The sequence below is a fragment of the Artemia sp. Qi Xiang Cuo genome, chromosome 19, assembly GCF_049724085.1.
Source record: "Artemia sp. Qi Xiang Cuo chromosome 19, ASM4972408v1, whole genome shotgun sequence".
Taxonomy (NCBI): Eukaryota; Metazoa; Arthropoda; class Branchiopoda; order Anostraca; family Artemiidae; genus Artemia; species Artemia sp. Qi Xiang Cuo.
In genome coordinates, this window is record NC_142812.1 from 42,689,051 (window position 1) to 42,709,819 (window position 20,769).

Consider the following 20,769-nt stretch of genomic DNA (forward strand, 5'->3'; position numbering starts at 1 on the left):
AGTCCCAATGCAATTCTTATGGCTGAATTTTGGAGTGTCTCAAGGGTTTTCAATAGTGTTACAGGGGCATTTAGAAGGAAATGAATGCCATATTCTATTTTAGATCGAATATACAGTTTATTAAAAATAATAATCAATTTTGGTGAAGATCCCCATTTAGATCCTGCAAGTCGCTTTAAGATGATGAGTCGCTTTTAAATGTACATTATCAAAATAAACACAAGTGGTTTCCATTTTGAAAGGCAGTCAATGGTAATACCCCGTAGACAGACAGATGGTTGACAAGCTATTTTACTCCCTTCTATCACTAAGGGTTTAGGGAGGGTTGTTTGTCGGTTATAGAACACTATTGCCTTTGTTTTGGGGACTGAAATGGGCAGACCCAAAAACAAAAGAAAACAGGCACACACTGTTTTGGAAACAGGCACAGTTACACACAGGCACAGGCCCTTTGGAAAACAGGCACACATCATCTATGTCTTCCTGAACTATGCTTTGGAGTAAGTTTATATTCTTGTGTCTACTCCACACCAGGAGATCATCAGCAAATTCTCCATTTTTTGACTGACTTCTAAGTTTCAATTCTAAAATATACAGTGTGAATAAAAGAGGACTTATGACAGTTCCTTGTGATATACCATCTTTAACTTGTTTTCTTGAAGACAAAGTGTCATTCATCTGAACTTGGAAAGAACGATCACAAAGTAGATCATCTATCATTGATACCACTATTGATGGAAAATTTTTATTATTCATAACTTCTAGTAACTTTTTTTGTTTGACATTTCTATAAGCATCTCTCCAATCAAACATCACAGCAATTCCAAATTCACCATATTGCAGAGCCTCTGCTATGTCTACTTCAATTCTGGTTATGTTTTCAATTGCACTGTGACCCTTTCTGAAACCTGTTTGGGTTTGCGGTATCATTTGATCGACCTTTGCAAACCATTCTAATCTCTTTAAAATCATACGTTCAAATATCTTGCCCATTCTGGGGAGGACTGATATTGGTCTGGAAGATATTGAGTGATATCCCAGGTTTGAGGATTGGGTGAATAAGGGCAATTTTCCAGGAATTAGGGAATTTCCCTTCTCTCCATGCCATATTACATACTTCAAGAAGTTTCTTTCGAAAGGTATGGGGTGATTCAATAAGCCATTTGATGTGTATCTCATCATACCCTGGTGCAGAGTTTTAATTACATTCTTCAATGGCTGTGTCTAAGTCAGATAATGCAAAAGGTAAAATTAAAGACTTTTTATGCTGTGCTACTGAAGAGAGGACACATACAGGTGGGATTGGCAAAATAGCTTCTACATCATTCTTCATGTATGTTTTTGCAGACATCTCAGCTTTTAAATTGTCAGAAGTTATAAGCTGACCCTGGTGTTTTATTTCATACTTGCGATCATCAAGTGTCATTTTCTTGCCATTGATCTTGCTTACATATTGGTGAATCTTAGATACTGCAGTGTGATCGTCTACTCTAGTCATAAATTTATTCCATGCCTCCTTTTTAGCCAGTAGACATGTTTTTTTCCCTATTGCCGAGCTGCGTTTACATTCAATTGCTGTGATCATTGATGGATGTCTTTGGAATGCCTTTCTTGCTATGTGTTTAGCTTCCACTGCAGCAGTGCATAGATCATTCCACCAGTCTTTAGGTCTTTTATTGCCAGGAGAGGCCTAAGCATTATTTTTTGTCTTAGGGATTGTTTTTTGGGCGGTATCCATGATAATTTTTGTAAGGATTTTCACTTTATCGTCAATTATGAAAGAGTTTTCCAGCAGAGTATAATCAGCTACTTGCAGCATTTTCTTGAACACTGGCCATTTACCTTTCTTGTTAATAAATTTCCTTTTACGAGGTTTTGTTTCACAAGACATATGTGAGATAATTGTCTTTACAGCACAGTGATCACTGTGTAGATCTGTTACTCTACTAATTGACACCTGATCAACAGCAGAAGCAGGACCTAGTTGGATGTTTATGGTTGAATGTTTGTTATTTATGGAATTGTAATATGTTGGTAAGTTATATGGTGTTAGAACTACTATGTGATAATTTTCCAATAACAGTCTTTCCACATTTTTCCAGCTCGATTTGACTGCTCAACATCTTCCCAATGTGGGCTGTGTGCATTTAGGTCACCAAAAATAAAGAGGTTCTGCCCCTCTGCTTCAGTTGATAAAATATTAAACACATCTACATCACCTTTTGGGTTATACATTGATTTAATTATTAGTGTATCTCCTGATTTTAAAGTTATTTAGACTCCCACCACATCAACTTCGTGATCATGTTGCATTAATGGTAATGGTGAATGAACTAAACTCTCATCTATAAAAATGATCACCCCCCTTCCTTTTCTGCCAGAATCTCTATCTTTGCGGTAGCATTTGTATCCTGGTATGACCACTCTTTTAAGATGTTTCAAATTTGTTTCTTGGAAGCAAATTATATCCACTTTCTCATTATTTAAATATGAGCAGAGTTCCATTATTTTCATTTTATTCAGTGAGAATGTTTTCCACTGCAGTACAATCAGTTTATCTTTGATATTAATCTTGTTAGTCAGTTGGGTGGGCATTTTTTTAATCATTGGGGAATTTGAATATTTTGGGCAGCAACTAGCTCCATAAATTCATGTGTCACTTCTTTCAGCAAGGACTCTTGAAAGTGCTTTCTCACTTAATATGCCTTTCATTTGTATGTCATAATTTGATGTTCGAATTAGTTCCTGGGTAATAATGAATTTTGACAAATTTCTAAGTTGGTTACCAAATAAAATTGTGGGTGTTGGGGGTTTTATACTTCTTCTGGGAGGTTCAGTGCCTCTAATAGATAAGGAGGTTGGTCTTATTGGTTGCATAGAGGATGGACCTGTTGAAAGTCTTCCTACTTTTTTATCAAGTCTGGGGAAAGAAGGGCTAGCCAAACTTATGGGAAATTCAGTAGTTGACAGGGAGTAAGTCTCATTAAAGCTAGTAGAAGGTATTTTTTTTTCCATACTTGTTGTGGATGTCTTCTCTGATCTTGGGCAGGAGTTGTTGTTCTGGAGGGTGTGTTGGAAAAGTTTAGCTGAGGTTGTGTAGTCTCTTTTCTAATAGCATTTGCAATTATAGGTACTGGTATATTTTTCTCCTGAGCTATTTTTATAATCTGACTTCTTTGTTTGTATTTGGCACATAGATTTCTGTTTTCAGAAAGGTGTGAACCACCACAGTTTGTGCATTTTGTAGGGTTCTGGCAATTGGTTTCCAAGTGACCCCTCAAAGTGCTATTTTTACAAACATCAGTTGTGGCAAATGGGCAAAATTTTTGTGTGTGCCCTAATTTTAAGCAACGCTTACATTGGATTGGTTTTTCATCATAGTGTCTAAAGACAACTCTTCCCCCAAATAAGAATAACTTTTCTGGTGAATATTCTCCTTCAAATACACACAGAACTGAGTTGCTAGATACGAATTCATTTTTATCATTTCTTTTCTTAAGTCTTAGTGTTGACTTTAATTGGTAGTTCGAAAGGGCATTATCAGTAAGGCCTTTTTGGATATCAGTATCTCCATATAGGATCATCAAAATTTAGCCTGGTTTCTAAGAAAACAGGTCGAGTGCTTTAAAAATATGATTTGTGAGAACGTGAAATTCAATCCCCTGTTGCCCTTTTGAAAACTGTAATATCATAACCTAAGTTGGAAGCAGTATAGATGAAAGCAGTATAGTGACCCAAATTGCAGACTCTGCAACCTGACTGAAGAATCTTTACAACACCTTCTCTTTGAATGCACTGCAATTACTCCTGGAATTTATAAACTACATACCCTATCCCAAAATTTTAAACTTCCACCAGATATTAACCAGATTGTGGATGCTTCCGTGCCAGCCTCCATTGAAAAGAGGTTTTACACAGAGGCAATTGATTTGTTAATGAATTTAGATGTTCTTTGACTGAGTAACATCTTCTGAAGTATTGTAACTTTAAAGAAGAGGGGTCGACAAGCAGAAGAAGGGGACGGTCCTGTCGCAAAAGCCGTATAGGTACCTGCCGAGTTTACTCTTAAATTACAGGGAAATGGTAGCAGGACCCTACGCTTCCCTTGTTTGGCCCTTATGAGAAAGCCAATTAAAGTTTTCTCCCCCCCCCCTGGAAAAATATAAATTTAATGATATGGAGGAGAATCCACCAACTTGGAAGCCAGAAAGACACCAAATGATGGAGCCCAAGTGATTTCTAACGAAGAAGAAGAAAAGTACAGTTAGAACCCAAAAGGAGTCCGTTTAGGATTCCAGGTGCTTTTTTTTAAAAAGAAGAAGAAGTTGTAAAGAGCTGTATGTGGGTCAATTTCAACAACAGCAACTCTATAAGAAAATTAAAACAAATTTTCTTGTGAATTATTATCGCTTCTAATCAGCAGTTATACCAAACCAATCCTGCTCAATTAATCCTCAGGGCTATACTGTGGTGTTCTCCTCCCCATAGTATAGTGCAGACAGTTTGATATCATTCCATTTTCCCTTCTTGCTTTAGTTTTGTTTTTCTCTGTTTAAAGCTTTTTCCAATAGGCATTGTTTAGAAGTCCTCCAAAAAAAAATGTCCCCCCAGATCCCAAATCAAATTCCAGTGAATGTGCCATAGTCAAAGATACCCATCCTGGCTGGTCAAGCACACTTTCTCAAAGGTCAAATGATAGCTCTAATTCGAAGAATAGGACAATGATAAGTGTAGGGGCTAATGTAACCATAAATGATGATAATGGGTTTCAAGAGGTCCTCTCTAGAAGTTTAAAAAAAAGGAAAAAAATTTCCCCAATTAAAAGCATTTCCCCTCTCCCTGCCCAAGATCCTCCCTCCAAAAACATAGGAATTTACCTTAAAATTACTCCCACTCCCCCCTTTGAAATAAAAATGATCACTGCAATAAGAGTTGCAATTTTTAAATTGCTAAAATCAATGTTCTCTCTTAACGTTAACCGTGATGGATCTCTGCTAATAGCTGTAGAAGATCAGAAATCAGCAGATACAATAATTAACCTTAAATCCCTTCTGAATACCCCAATTATTGCATCTAAATGGAACCCAAAACAATCACCAACAAAAATAGTAGTTTATAATGTTCCCCCAGAGATATCTACTCAGGAGTTAAAAGAAGGCCTTTCAGATAGGGCTGGAAACACAATCCCAGTTGAGGATGTTACCCAACTTGGAAAACCTAATTCTAATGGCCTAAAAACTAGTAGATCCTTCTTATTCACACTGAAGGATAAAATTGATATCCCAGAAAATTTATTCCTATTTGGGCAAATCAAACCACACAAGGAATACAAACCTAAGCCTATTCAGTGTCAGAAGTGTTTCAAACTGGGACACACAACAAACAAATGCAATGAAATTCTCCAAGAGTGTAGTAATTGTAAATCTTTCCATCCTAAAGAGCTGACAACTTGCAACAACACTCAGCCTACATGCATCAATTGCAAAGGCCCACATGAATCTACAAATAAATCATTATGCCCTGCATACAAGAAAAGAGCTCTAACACTCCAAATATCAACAGAGAAGGCAATCCCATACCCCTTTGCAGCAATGGAAGCAAATGCTGCCCAACAATACCAAATAAAGCCTGTAATGAAACCAACCAAAACCCCCAAGTCAAATGCCCCCAATGCCTCCAGCACCCCGTATAAAGCACCCTCTTCTAAGCCCCCTAGCTCAAATCCCTATCAGAAGGAATCACCAAGCCAACAAGCCTCCTTGTCCGGTGAGATGAGGCCAGCCTAGCCCTCCCTCCCAAGAAGAAACAAACCAGAAACACTACCAGGAATTAATCCATTAACCAACAAACAGGATGCACTACCAAAAATGCAATCCCCAAATATATGCTTATTGATTCTAAACTGTAATGCAGTTCAGGTCATGAACATACATCAACTAAAGAAAAAAAAAATTATTGCAGAATTGGCAAAAATTTACATCCCAGATGATATGCTCATTCAAGCAAAAAAAGATCTTGCTTTACTCTTAACAAAGCTGAACATTGATACACATTCATATGAAGAATAAATCAACAACACAATATTTATCAATACTCCAATGGAATGTAAGATCACCCACAGAAAATAAGCTAAATGAACTAACGTCATTTATGAATAATAATTCAATTAATATTGCTTGCCTCCAGGAAACTCATTTAACCCAAAATCAACAAATTAAGTCTCTGGGATATACTATCCTGAGAAAGGATAGATCTTCAGAGAGAAAAGGAGGTGGTGTAGCTTTATTAGTTAATAATGTTATAAAATTTTGTGGCATCAATTTTCCAGATTTTGAAAATGATGTTGATGTAACTGGAATAAGTGTTTGGCTGAATAATTTAAAAACCTACATAATAAGCTTTTATAACCCTAATGGTCAAACTACAGATGCCAAGGATTTCTTTAATTATATAAATAATTCTAATATGTTAAAAAATATCATTATTTGTGGAGATTTCAATGCCCACAGCCTTTTGTGGGGGAATAAACCAGCAAATAAAGCTGGTAAATTTATTGAGCATATGACTTCAAATAATAATGAATTAGTTGTTGCTACCCCTCCAAACCTGAATACTTATTTCAACCCCAAAAGTGGCAATTTCTCCACAATTGACCTACAAATTGTGTCTTTAAATTTTTTGAACAAAATTTACATAAATAAAATTGATACTCTATGTACAGACCACTTTGCTATAGTTTGCTCCCTAAATGAACCTGCTGAAACTTTATCTCATACATCCAAATATATCAACACTAAAGCAAATTGGTCTATTTTCCAAAATAAGCTAAATGATGAAATTACAAGTTTCACCCAAAGTTCATGCATATCTAAGACAACAGTTGACACACATGCTGAAGCATTGACATCTTTACTAATAAATACAGCTAATCATGCTATCCCCAGGACAACACCTAAGAAAACATTCCCTAAACAAATTCCTAAAGCATGGTGGACAAATGAGTGTCCAAATAAATGGAGAATAAAAAAGGCAGCTAGGACAGAATTCATAAAAAAACCATCACCTACTACATATTTAAAAAAATTACAAGCTGAATCTAATCTAAAAAGGACTATAATAGATGCTAAATATAAATACTGGAATAATTTTGCAAATAATCTCTCCAGAGAAACAAATGAGCCAATTATACATAAAGTCATAAGCCACATATGTGGGAAAAAGACTTCTACCAACCCACTCCTGTATGAGCTTATACATAATAATACCCATTATGACAATGATAATGAAAAGGCTAACCTATTTGCAACTCTTTTTGTTAATAAGCTAACATCAAATTATCAAAGCAAGCTGTCCACAATTCCTATGAACCCTAGTTACCAACCACGCCCAGGATCCGAGTACATAACTAATCCCTTTTCAATCCAGGAATTGAATAATGCAATACATCATATTAGGTCCAAAACTAGCAGTAGCTATGACAATATACACCCTACATGGATAAAGAATCTCACACCTTCATACAAACAAGAACTGCTAAATTGTTATAATCACGCTTGGGCATCTTCTAGGTTCCCCAATATATGGAAATGTTCGTCCCTCCTACCAATCCTAAAGAAAAATAAACCAAAAGATAACCCTGAGTCTTATAGGCCCATAATGATTACACCTGTGATGGGGAAAATAATGGAGAAAATGATTTATCACAGACTCCTCTGGTTTGTTGAGAAAAATAACATGATCCCACACACTCAAACTGGATTCAGGAAATACCACTCCTCAACAGATGCTTTCATTTTGCTAACAAATGCAATAAATGAATCTTTCTCAAAAAATAATATCCTAGTGGCAGCTTTCCTAGATTTTGAAGGAGCTTATGACAATGTGAACCACCAAATCCTTTTAAATAAACTTGCAAACCTTGGAGTACCTCCTAAGCTAGTATCCTTTATTAAATCCTTCATAGAAGTGCGAAGTTTCATTGTTTATGTTGGTTCAGCCTCTTCATCCCAAAAGACAATATGCAAAGGCCTACCTCAGGGAGCAGTCCTCAGTTGCCTCCTATTTGGCCTATATCTGTGGGACATGAACCTACCCCACACGAATCTACAATATGCTGATGATCTGGTGCTATGGTCATCTGGCAACACCTTTTAGATAGCACAGTCAAATCTGCAAAAGTCACTTTTCCAGTTTGAAAAATTCTCTCAACATTCAGATCTACCCATTGCACCCACCAAGTCAAAAATAATCCAATTTCACCGGAAGCGAAACCATGTTAATGCAAAACTAACTCTGAATAAAACAACTACTCCAGAAGATAATAATATTTATTACCTAGGTCTCATGCTTGACCAAAAACTTAATTTCCACCTCCACATTTCAAACACAATAAAAAAATGCTATAGAAAAGCAAATGTACTAAAAAGACTTCTTTCCACACCCTGGGGTTGTAAGGAGAAAACCTTACTCCAGTTTTATAAATCACATATAAGACCCCATATTGACTATGCGCTCATCGTCTATGCTGCATGTGCAAAGACCCAGATGCAAAAAATTGAAACAACACAAAATGATATAATACGTCTCATATTTGGTATTAGGAAACCCACAAGCACCAAGTTTCTGCTTATGGAGAGTGGATTAAAAACAATAAGGGAGAGACGTAGCTTTCTCTTGATAAAACATCTTACAAAAATTGAATCAAATAGCTCACACACATTACATAATTGGTTAAGAAATCCAGTCATGTATAGAGGTATTGCAGATGAGTATGCCAATATTCAAAAGAAGTTCCCTGTACCAGCAAAGTCTATTGCACCTACTTTCCCCCAATCCCCTCCATGGAATTGGTTATCTCCCATAATAAATACTGAATTTTCAAAATGGAATAAAGATTTAACCCCCATTGCTTTTGTCCAGAAAAAATTTGCAGAACTTAATACAATTACCATTAAAAATCCCTTCCAAATATTTGTTGATGGGTCAAAAATGGATGAGAAGGTTGCAAGTGGTGTTTTCCTTCCTCACCTGAAAATTGCAATGGGCAAGAGATTATTTAATAATTTATCTATAATGTCTGCTGAGCTAAATGCTATAATCATGGCATTAGAACACCTTAAGCAAAACCAACCTTTGATTGAAAATTCGAATAATATTATCATCTATTCCGACTCTTTATCAAGCCTTGAGTTCCTGGCCTCAGCTCCTCAATATAAGTTGGACATTGACACTTATCATTGTCTCAGTACTATTGATAATCTTGCTTCAAGTGGCATAAAAACTTATTTTCAGTACATTCCTAGCCACTCTGGCATAAGTGGTAATCATCAGGTTGATGAAATAGCAAAAACTGCTATAAATATTGACCAGCCAAGTGGGAGACCAATCCCAATTAGAGATATTTACCGATGGAGGCTATCAGATATTAAATTTATTATGATTAACCCTATCCTTTCCCCCTTTCCCAATAAGTATCTTTCTAAAATTTATCATAGAATTCGTTCTGGAACAAATGGACTAAATTTCCTTGCATTCTCATATAAGCTTTCTAATTCAAGTGTCTCAATTCCCCTGTCCCCTCTTTGCAGGCATTGTAATATGAATAATGAAACAATTGACCATTGCCTATTTGAATGTAATATGCTGACGTCTGCACAACATACCTTGCTTCGTAAACTGTTAAAATGCTTCAAACACCACAAAATCCCACTATTAGCCAAGAGCCTAGCCAACTATACCTGCACACAGAGCATAGAAATCGACATCTATCCTCTTATATTTGAACTCCTAGAGTCAAAAGATCTGCTGAAAGATATCTGAATATATCTAATAAATATGAGGCAATCAAGCCAGTAGCTCTGTAGCCCACAGAGTGAAGCAAAAGGAAAAGGGCTAAATAGTTTTACTGAAAAGCCCGCCTGCTGTTAAATAGAAGAAGAAGAAGAAGGGTGACCAAGTTCGATGTCTAGTGATTGCTTTAGACCTTGGCAAAATTAACGTGCGAATGCCACTTTTCTTTTCTTATGATCTACCAACTTATTTTACTTATGCAAGAAGTTTTGCTTTGTGTTAGTTAAATACAATTCTTTAAACCAGATTTCTGGTCCGTCAGGTTTGGAAATGCTCAAAATTTAGGAACACTGCATGATTTTAACTTAAATTAAACAAAAATGCAGTGAAGACTTTTTCGCTAGATAATTCAGCCCTGTAATTGCCTTAAGTAGCTCAGGGCTGCTTTTAAATGTTCAGAAAACGGCAAGATAGAGGAGTTGTTAAACAATTTTAACCACTTGACCAACCAGTTGTCTGAGTGGTTAATGTGATTGACGTCTTTTGTTCTAGATCCCGGAATCTGGTGGAGGAATCTGTTAATGAAGATTGAACTTAACAAAGTTGTTTTGCAACAAACTACATCTTTTTATTTTATCTTCTATTATCTTGCGAACTTCTATCTAAGCAGCGTAATTTGCCATTCTATCTCCTTACATCATAAGTTGCGCTATGGGGTGAAACTTACAAAATTTGATAGAAAATGCATGAACCAAAAGATTGATAGTTCCTTCCTGGTATTGCGAATAGATTTCTAGTCTGGGAATTGGGATTTCTGTCAGGTTTGCACATGGTCTTTAAGGAAAATCCTATGTGTCTAAACTTAAGATGCAATTGCACGATGCGGAAAACCGTGCAAAGGTGATCATACGTTTTTCCATGCATATTTAACAATTCTATTTTCAAGTTTAACCCATAGATCATTAATAGATACTTAATAACAAGGACTCGCATCTTTTCGCATAACTAGTGCAATTATCGAAGTGAAAATGAGTCTCGATGATTGGTCCTTTACTTTCCGACTAAAATAGGTAGCGGTATTTATATAAAATTTCGCTCTGTTGATGGTTCGTTTACGCATTGCGGAAATCCGTCCGTTTCTGTTCGAACTATGGCTAAACTAACGCTGCGTTTTAAGGCAAAGATTTTAAATTATTGCAACAACATGACCTATGTTCTTACCCTCTTCTGAAAGCTGTTGAGCAATAGAGAGCCAAATGACACCGTTTTTCTTAGTTTTCTTATAGCCTGGGTGCGCAGGATCATAGAAGCTGGGTATAGCCTTGAACCAAAGTTATAAGATCGTGTAGTTTTTGATAATCCATACTCATGATTTTAGTCATTTGAAAATCTTGCCAAGATTCCGTCCTGATTTGACAAAAACATTGCGGAAAGCTAGAGATTTTTTCTAGCACGAAAACGGACGGAATTTCCGCACGGATTGCTAAATCCGCATAAATTTCCGCAATGTGTAAAGCAGGGCTCCCATGGCATCAATAAAGTTAATAAAGCTGTCCATAAAGTTAATAAACCGTTTTCCTCTCATAACTTTATTGACTTTATGGTTTTCGGAAAGAAGTTAAACTTTATTTAAATTTTTCAATAAGGTCCAGAAAGTTTAGCCAATAGGAGAAGACTTGTGGAAAATTTCATCTCAGCTAAAAGAAACTAATTAGATAGCCAGTCTTGAACTTTTTTCTCTAATCTCTGGAACATTGATATGTGGAACACTGAAGCAGAAGACTTGGTTATTTCCCTAGTGAGAAATAAATCTTTAATATATAGCTCCTCACAAAGGGAACATAAGGACAGAATTTGTGTTGAAAATACATTCAAGAAAAATAAGTGAAGTAATGTGTCAGGAATTGGGTCCTCATTTTTATCTGTGAACCATCTTTAGTAAATTTTAAAATAAAAACAACATCTAACTTGAGACTAACTCATTAAATTGAAAAAGTTATCAGCAGCAGCAGCAGCAGGATTTCGGACCTTTCTTGACAGTAAATGTCACTTAGGTCCTCATTCAATGGTTTCTCAAAATATCACTTTATAAAGTTGAAAAGGGAAGTAAGGGGTGAATTGTCACTATAATTTTACACTGCACTTATATTCAAGATGCACCAAATTTAAGTAACAAACTGGGCTATATCTTCTTATCTGCTCCTATGTCTTGTAAAAACTGCACTACAAGTCTGCAAATTGGCATATTAAATTTTGTCATCAAAATTGTCATCCACATTCTTATATGTGGTTGTAGCCAAGTTTCCTGGATACAGATTATATCAATAGTATTTTCCTGGCAGTGGTCAAGAATAATATGACATTACTTTAGGGACCATGATGCATATCTAATGAAGCATTATTAAGCAGACAAACACTTGAAATCTTTTGTTGATTAAGGGAGCCTAAATTTAATTCTTCTACCAACTTACAGAGCTTTTCAATACGAACTGGTAGGCTAAGACTTGATAAATTCATAAGATCTGGGCTGCATAATAGGCCAATTACTAACTTTTCAGCTGCTTCTGTTTTGGATGATTTTACAAGTCTGTCAGTGATCTGGCTTTGCGAGGTCTGATTGATCTGATTGTGATGTAGCCTCCTCTTGTTTAGCACATCAGCGTAGCTTTTATAAGCTACCTGTGCCATACGGAACCCAATTTGATATTTTTCAGCTACTTGGAGGATTCCTTGGTTTTGCTGCCTTACTGGGCACCCATTGGATGTTGATGAGTGACTTCCATTACAATTGGCACACATGTATGCTTTTGGTCTGATTTCAGGGTCTATTGTTTTAAGTGGGCACTGGTTTGACGGGTGTTTCTCTGAGCACCTCAAACATATTGACTCTTTAGCTCTACATTCTTTTTGTGTGTGTCCATATTTCTGGCACTTGTGACACTGGAGGACTCTGCGATAGTCTTGGTATACCTCCCTTTTTCTTCCAAAGCACCAGATATTTGGGGGTAGGGTCCTACCCTCAAAAATAATTAATAATGCAAGGCTATCTTCAAGTTTTTTAGATTCCTTATTGTATCTTTTCTGTCTTATAGCATCTTTCACAGTTGTTGGGGTTTGTAAGCTCTCTTTGATTTCCTCTATGGATAAGTTAAGAGGGATACCTTTAATTATTCCTCTTACTATAGGTTGAATTCTTTTTGTCTTTACTGTGATGTTGCAGAGTGTGCTGGTAGATAAAATCTTTTCAGCCTCATCTTCACCTTGTAGATATAAAAGCCTGTTCCTTCTTTCTTTCTTAACTTCAAGCTCAAATTTGGAATTCTTCAATATTGTTTGGATTGATTTTGCAATTTCATAATCAGGAGGGAAGATTTTTCCACTTTCCTCTATGATAATTTCTAATAACACTTTATAATGTTCTTGTTCTGGGATGATGCTCTGTGTATCTTTGTTGATGTAATTTGCTTGAGGTGTTGCAGATTTCCTTTGCTTACACTTTGCAGCTAGACCTGTTTCACTGTCTGGGGTCAAGACTCTCCTTTTTGTGCCAATGTTTGGATTCTGCCCTAGTCTTGGTAAAACTAATCCATTTTCATGCATAGCAATTCCTTCTATTTCCAATGGATTTCCAGCTGTTCTGAGCTCTTCATCACTGTCATAAGAGGGTAAAGCTGGATAGCACTCTTCATTGAGCACATAATATTTGTTTGTTGTTGGGATGGTGTAGTTAGGATAAGTGGGAGGTAAAACATAACTATGAGGGACAGAGCTAGGGATATGACTTGTACTTGCACTTGTTTGAGTTGAGCTCCATTGAATATCAGCTGGATTAAAAATTCTTATTCTTTGTCCATCGGGGAGGATACCAATGGTAGGTTGAGTGTAAGGGGGGGTGAAAATTTTGGGTGGGACCAGGTAAAACCTGGTCAGGTAGCTGAAACATTCAGCTAAAATCACAAATGTCAATTTTTATTTATTAAATAGTCCAAAATTTTTTAATAAAATCCAAACAATCACCAATACTCACAAGAAAATTGTAACTTGAAGAAAAAGATCTTTTATCCAACCGGTTTAATATTTTCTTCCCCTGAAAACGTTATCAAAAAATAATGTCAGATGTATTCAAAAATGAACGTGTGAATAATTCAAATTAATTGCTTCAAAAAATTTCCATAAAGTCAGGAAGGTAAAATTCATGTGTGAGCGCGACAAACTTTACGGTATGTAACTTTGCGGAATACTTTATTAACTTTATTGACGCCGTGGGAGCCACGCTTAAACGAACCTTGACATTCTCATGACGATATCTTTCTGTCATCTATTGAAATTGAAAAGTACTACACGTAATTTACATGTACCGTTAATGTCAGAGCTGGAAATACCTGCAGAACTCTTCGAGGAAACAGACCGCTAGGTAGCATGCCTTTCGATTTCCAATGACGTGTTTTCGGGACAGAGGCAGATTTCCCCAGGTTTAAGTATCTTTGCTAGTAGCATTCTAGTGCTGCTACTTCAGAGTAAACTGTAGTAAGAATGTAAGAATGCCTGAACACACTCTAAAAGTGGTCGCAGGTTTTTTGACGAATTTCACAGGTATTTTGGCTTTTTTTCACAGATTTTGAAAATTCGTAGTGGCAGCACTGAATGCTACCTGTAAAATTAATTTTATAAGTAAAATTAAGGTAAAATGTTGTTTTGTCAAAAAATTTCAATAGTTCAAATAGTCTTAGCCTACCTGTCAATTGGGCAAATTTCTAAGACTTAGAAATCAGAAGGGGGCTAACATGGAAGCTTGGCAATACCTTCACAGAGCATATTTTTGGACCTCGATTCATTACTGTAACATTTTTCTAGCATAACCCCTTTCCAAGATAGCAAAAAATAGCTAAACTAGAATTTTACATTCACTTTTATAAAGCAAAGCTTTTTAAAGATCATCAAAGGTCAGTAGGCTGACATCAAGAGGGAGAAGGAGCAGAGGTAGGTTCCTTAAAATAGCCTACCTTCCAAGGGCATACTTAAATCAGTAGATCAATCCCTGAAAATTTCCTTTTCCGAACCTAGCCCCTTTCCAAGAAAGCAAAAAGTAGCTAAACAAAAATTTTAGCAACTTTTTTTTATCTGGGGTGTACCTTTCCCCTTCTTTTCATTATTTACCATAGCCTATAACGTCCTTCAAACATGACCACACACTAACTCTATCATACAATAACAGTTACAGAAAGTCAACTAAAGCAGACCAGTAGGAGTTTAAGGAGTGACCACATAGAAGAAAATACATGAAGCTGATTGTAGTTCAACTAAGGTTAACAAAGGTTCAAGGTCCAAATGCATATTAACATCCTGTAGATAAAAATTATAAGCTTTCTAGCTTACATGTATTTTGGAAGAGGAACTGGCCCTTTTCATTTATGCATATGTATTTTTCTAAAATTATAGCCTATCCATTTGACAAATACTTCAATCTGTTTGAAAATTATGCCAGGAATGTGGTTTCCAACTTCAATTTCCATGATTTGTCTAGAATTGCTTTCCAAAACAGCAGAAAGTGTTTCCAGTCAGTTTTTGTGACTACTGGTGAGTTATTCCTACCTGTCTTCATCTGTTAAAACACATGGAAAGTGATTCCAGATCAATTTTCCAAGTCACAAAAACCACCACTTATGTGGAGGTAAGAAAAATTATTCTCAGCATAATAAAAAGGGTAATAACATATGAGTTAGTTTTCTTCTTTCCAATATTTGATTTACAAATTTAAATTTTTACTGAAACCCAGCAATTCTGATTCCACACCTTGCTGATTTTTAACGTCTTGTGGCTAGACTATGTTTCACACAAGATCAGATAGTAATATTAGGCTGTCAAAGATGGTATGGACTAGAATAAAGGATAATTAGCATAATGGAAAGTAAATTAAATACAAGTAGGCCCATTGCCCTAATTGAAAGTTGCTTTTGGGATTTTCAATCTCTAATTGAAAATCAGTTTTGAGTTTCCAAAATGATTGCTTCAAAGTTTATATTCAAAGTGTCTTAATTGACCTCTTCATAGGCTATATTTATTAATTTTACTACTTTTGTATATTCTTAAGAATTGTATTTGTTTTAACAGTACTGTTCTATTAACCAGACTCTTTTATATAGTGCTAGTTTGGTTAATGCTTATGAAATAAAATAGGATGACTATATAATAGTTTAGAAAAAAATTTGGACTATATATTTGTGCATTAGGGGGGGGGGCAAAGCACAGCATATATTAAATATGTAACCTAACCTAGGTACCTCCCCCCCCCCCACCCAAAAAAAACAACAACAATCTAAATACAGTTCTTGCCTTTGTTTATATCCCAGAAGGCACTGTAAACCTGTTTTCTTCACATGTCTAGATCTATTTTGTGACTGGTATGCATTGCTGTATTCAAAAGAGTCCAATTAATAGAACAGTACCATTTTAACATATGGGTTTTTGTCTCTTGTTATGGAAAACTCAAATCAGATAACAGTTTGAGACTATATTTATTGAATTATTAGCCTAGGCCTACTTATTCTTTGTTGTTGTTTGATAATTTTCTCTTTATTCAGTTCAATATGAAATTTCATTTAAAGTCATTTAGTGTTCTTGATATCAAATCTTCTTTAATAATAATTTTTTTAACCTGCTACAAAACAACAAAACATAAGTGGCAAGGGCACCAGCAGAAAATCTTCCAGGGGGGGGGCAGATGTCAAAATAGCAGTGGTGGTTGGTTGACTGGGTAAAATTCTACTTTGGCTATCTTGGAAATGGGTTAGGTTAGGAAACTGAAACTTTCAGGGATGGGTCTACAGGCTAAAGTATGTCCCAGGAAGGTATTTTGAAGTACCTGCCTCCCCTCCTTCTCCCTCTAGAGGGTCCTGAAATTTGCCTACATGACAGGTCTATACCTATTGAAATTTTGACAAAACAATATTTTATCATAATTTTCAGTTATCAGTTTCTTTTTCTCTGGCTTTAATTCTGAAAAATGCAATTCCTGTAATTTGAGTAGAATTTTAAGCCATATCATTATTTTTTTTTTCAAAATTTAGGAAATGTAGGCCTATTTGCATATCTTTAAAACCTTATAAATTGGGATTGAGCAAAGTTGTGAAGCTGAAAACAATTTTGTTATACTTCATTTAAGCAGAAGATCTATTTTGCAAGGTTTCACTTTTATAGCACACAGATTCTCAAAGGTCATCAGAGGTCAGGACCCTCTAGAGGGAGAAGGAATGGAGGTAGGTACTTCAAAATACCATCCTGGGACATACTTTAGCCTTTAAATCCATCCCTGAAAGTCCTAACCTAACCCCTTTCCAAGATAGCCAAAAGTAGCTAAAGTAGGATTTTACTGGTGACTCTTTAGGTGGTTTAGGGCACCAAACTATAACTGCCCCAAAGAGGACAAATTTGCAATCAATTAAAATCCTGAGAAGCCAATTGATTTAAAAATATCAATTACTATATTTTAGGCTTCTCAGTTGCCAAAGAAGTAATGCCACATAGTGTCAGTACTAGATTCAACCAATTTGATTTCTTTTATTTGCAATGAAATTAGGCTACATTTGGTGATCTGTAATTGTGCTATAATCAGGAGCATCCCAAGGCTCATTTCGTTGAGGGGGGGGGGGTGATCTTTGTAAATTTTACCAAATTGATACTTGATTTATGCCAAATTTTCTGGAGAAATCAAGAATTTTGCTAAATTTCAGCTGATTTTTTCAAAATTTATGCCTTCAGCAAAAATTTTACCAACTGCCAAAAAGCTGGGGGGGGAGGGCAGTGCTCCCCCTCCCCTCAGGACACCTCTTGCTACAATGATGAGGGGGGTGAGTCATTGTTTTGGTGAGGGTAGGGTAGATAGATAGGCCTAGATAAATTTTATTTCATACAAATATTAACAGCACAAATAATTAAATAAAGCCAAGAGGGAGCTAAGCTCAAAAGGAAGGCTAACAATTATTACAATGAGTTCAAGTACACCAAAAGTAAAGATGAACAAGATAAACCAAAAAACATCATAACATATAGAAGGAGAAGGACAAAGGAGGCTACCCCAGCACAGCAAAATCTAAAAATAATACTAAGAAAGAAATTATCAAGACAAATTACCCTGTCATCAAAGGTTAATAATATATTCTACTAATTTATTCTTTAAAAGTGATGGGCTATTATGATTTTTAAATTTACTATTCCATTTTAGCCTATTTGCTATAGAAGGGATTTGGTATCTTATTGAAAATTTATCTCTTTCCACAACTAACCTAAGGGATTCTATATGCTCCAAAACGAGCCAACAAAGAAGCAAGTGAGCAAATAGGGGTAACAAGAATTTGTGATTCATAAAAATAGCTCCCTGGAGACTGAATATCATAATGCCAGAGCGATAATTGCAATTCCCTAAGTTGATTAAGGTTTAGTATATGAAGAAATAAAAATAAAGTTTTTGTTTCAGAAAGATTTTGAAGTCTTGCAGGACAATGAAAGAAAGTACTAACGATCCTTATGGCTTTCTTTTGAAATGTCTGGATGGGTTTAAAAGGGTTAGGAAATGTATTTAGGTAAATAATGGGACAATATCTTAGGTATGATTCTAATAAAGATTCTATTAATTCTATTAGGTATGATTCTATAAATTCTATTTAGGTATGATTCTATTAATTTTAATAATTGAAAAGGAAAAACATACTTTAATCAATGTAAACATCCTAAATTTTGGGCTGATTTTATACAGAGATTGTCAGAATGACTACAGAAACATAAAAGCTCATCAAGAATAATCCCCAAACATCTATATGTCTTAACCTGTCTAATTCTACACCCAGAAACAACTAACTCATCAATCCCAACTTTAGCCACTCCTTGCTTAGATGTCTCAAAAACCATAAATTCTGTCTTAGAGAAATTGAGAACTAGACAATTACAAGAAAACCACTGGATAACTGAATTCATTTCAGACACCATATTCTTGATCAATAATGAAGTGGTTTTAGCTTCAACAGATACCACTATCATCTGCAGGTTAGATTCCAACAAAAGTACATTTTAATGGACAATCTGCTTACTGTTCATGAGGCTTCAGATAAATGTTGAAAGAGGTAAGGGGGATTAGGAATTAATTAAAATATTTCTCTATACAGCTATTATGTTACATTCCCATATCTACCAGCACAGAGGTGGAAAAGGCAAGGCAGGTTATCATCAGCCCTGCCATGAAATTTCTTTGGGGTGGCAAGTACTGCTTGGAACTTTGTTTTCAGCAATTTTAAATGGTAATAGTTTCTTTTTCTTTTTATATGAAGTACTGCAATGTATTTAGAAAATTGTATGTAATGTATTTATTTATAAGAAAATCCTATTGTAGATGTTGTGATGGCTTCAGTTATGTAGAAGATCAAAAGTCTCACAGAATTTCCATCCATACAAGCAATAATACTGCTTTTCATCCAACTGAAATTCTTTAGTAGTACTATTAACAAGGAGTTTTCACCAAAATTACTATTCCTCACCAATTTTTAAGTATATTCAAATTTCATCCAAAATTAAAATTGCAAATTTAAAAGTAGGAAGGTACTAATTACCTTAAATTACCTTAAATTGCAGCTTGGAACGAAACTAAGGATTTTCATCCTTGTAATGCTCCATTATGACTTCTATGGGATGTTTGCTAAATTTGGGTTGAGGACTCAGCAGCTTCCTAGTGGCACAGGAACTCTTGCTATAGCCATTCTTTGTCTAGATTTTTCTTGAATCAGCAGCCACTGTATCTTCAGAGAGTAGATTGCACAAGTTTGTTACTTGTTGGCTGAAAAAATGGCTTCTTTCTCAGACTAAGGAGCGTTTCTTGAAGATCTTTTTGGAATGACCTCTAGTCACAGAACTTTCTGGGGGGGGGGAGGGGGTAAGGAGACAAGGGAGAACATTTTTGGAAATAATTTTGTAGGTCATGATCATGTCACCACGTTTCCTCTGGTATGCAAGAGTAGGGAGCTTCAAGTGATGTAAACGCTCTTTGTATGGCATTTGTTTGAGGCCTTTGACCATTTTGGTTGCTCTTTGTTGAACTCTTTCTAGAATTTCTTTGTCCTTCTTGAAATAGGGTGATGCCAGGGACATTCCAACCTCTAGGCGCGGGCGAACTAGTACCTTGTAAAGCTTAGTAAACACACTTGGGTGTCTGCTAGAGATAGTTCTTTCGATCATTCCGGGGGGGGGGGTGGAGGGCAGACGACAATATAGATTTAGCGTGGGTGCAGAACTTAATTTTACAATCAACAATGGCTCCAAGATCTCTTTCTTCAGAGACTGCAGAAAGGGGTTTACCTTGGAGAGCGTATTCCTGATGTATATTGTGATTGTCAAAGTAGATTGCATTGCATTTATCAGCATTTGTCAACATTGAACAAGAGGAGCCATGTATCAGCCCAAGTCCTGAGAATATCAAGGTCCTTTTGAATAGATTGCTAGTCAGAGATTGTGACTGCTTTACCAACAAGTTGTGAATCATCAACATAAAGAGTGAGGAGGTTTGAGAGAAGATTGGGGGCATCATTTATATATAAGTAGAAGAGACTTGGCCCAAGAATGGTCCCCCGGGGAATGCTACTTAAAACAGTTGTAGACAAGGAGAAATGAGGGACACCCTGAGAGTTGTGAACTCTTACAACTTGCATTCTTTTTGAAAGGAAACTCTGTATCCACTAGACAATAACATCATCAACAGCTGCTGCTTTTCGTTTGGTGATGGGGAATTCATGGCAAACCCTCTCAAATGCTTTTGAGAGGTTCAGGAGCACCATTTCAACAAGTAAATCATTATCCAATAATGATGTAACATACTTGTATGTGTGTATTAGATTAGTATCAACAGATCTTAAAGATCTGAAGCCATGTTGATTAGAAGTGAGGATGCTGTTAATTTCCAATTGCTGAATTTGAGCTCTATCAACAAATCTCTCAAGC

General features: G+C 35.9%; 1 protein-coding gene across 1 annotated transcript in view; it reads left to right on the forward strand.

The window, feature by feature from the left end:
- The first annotated feature begins 16,709 nt into the window (after nucleotides 1-16,709).
- Nucleotides 16,710-20,769, forward strand: part of LOC148940872 (uncharacterized) — a 153,249-nt gene continuing 149,189 nt past the window's right edge. Inside the window, exon 1 of the mRNA XM_089105170.1 lies at nucleotides 16,710-16,803. The gene's annotated coding sequence lies outside the window, so the exon portion shown is untranslated. The remainder of the gene's footprint in view (nucleotides 16,804-20,769) is intronic.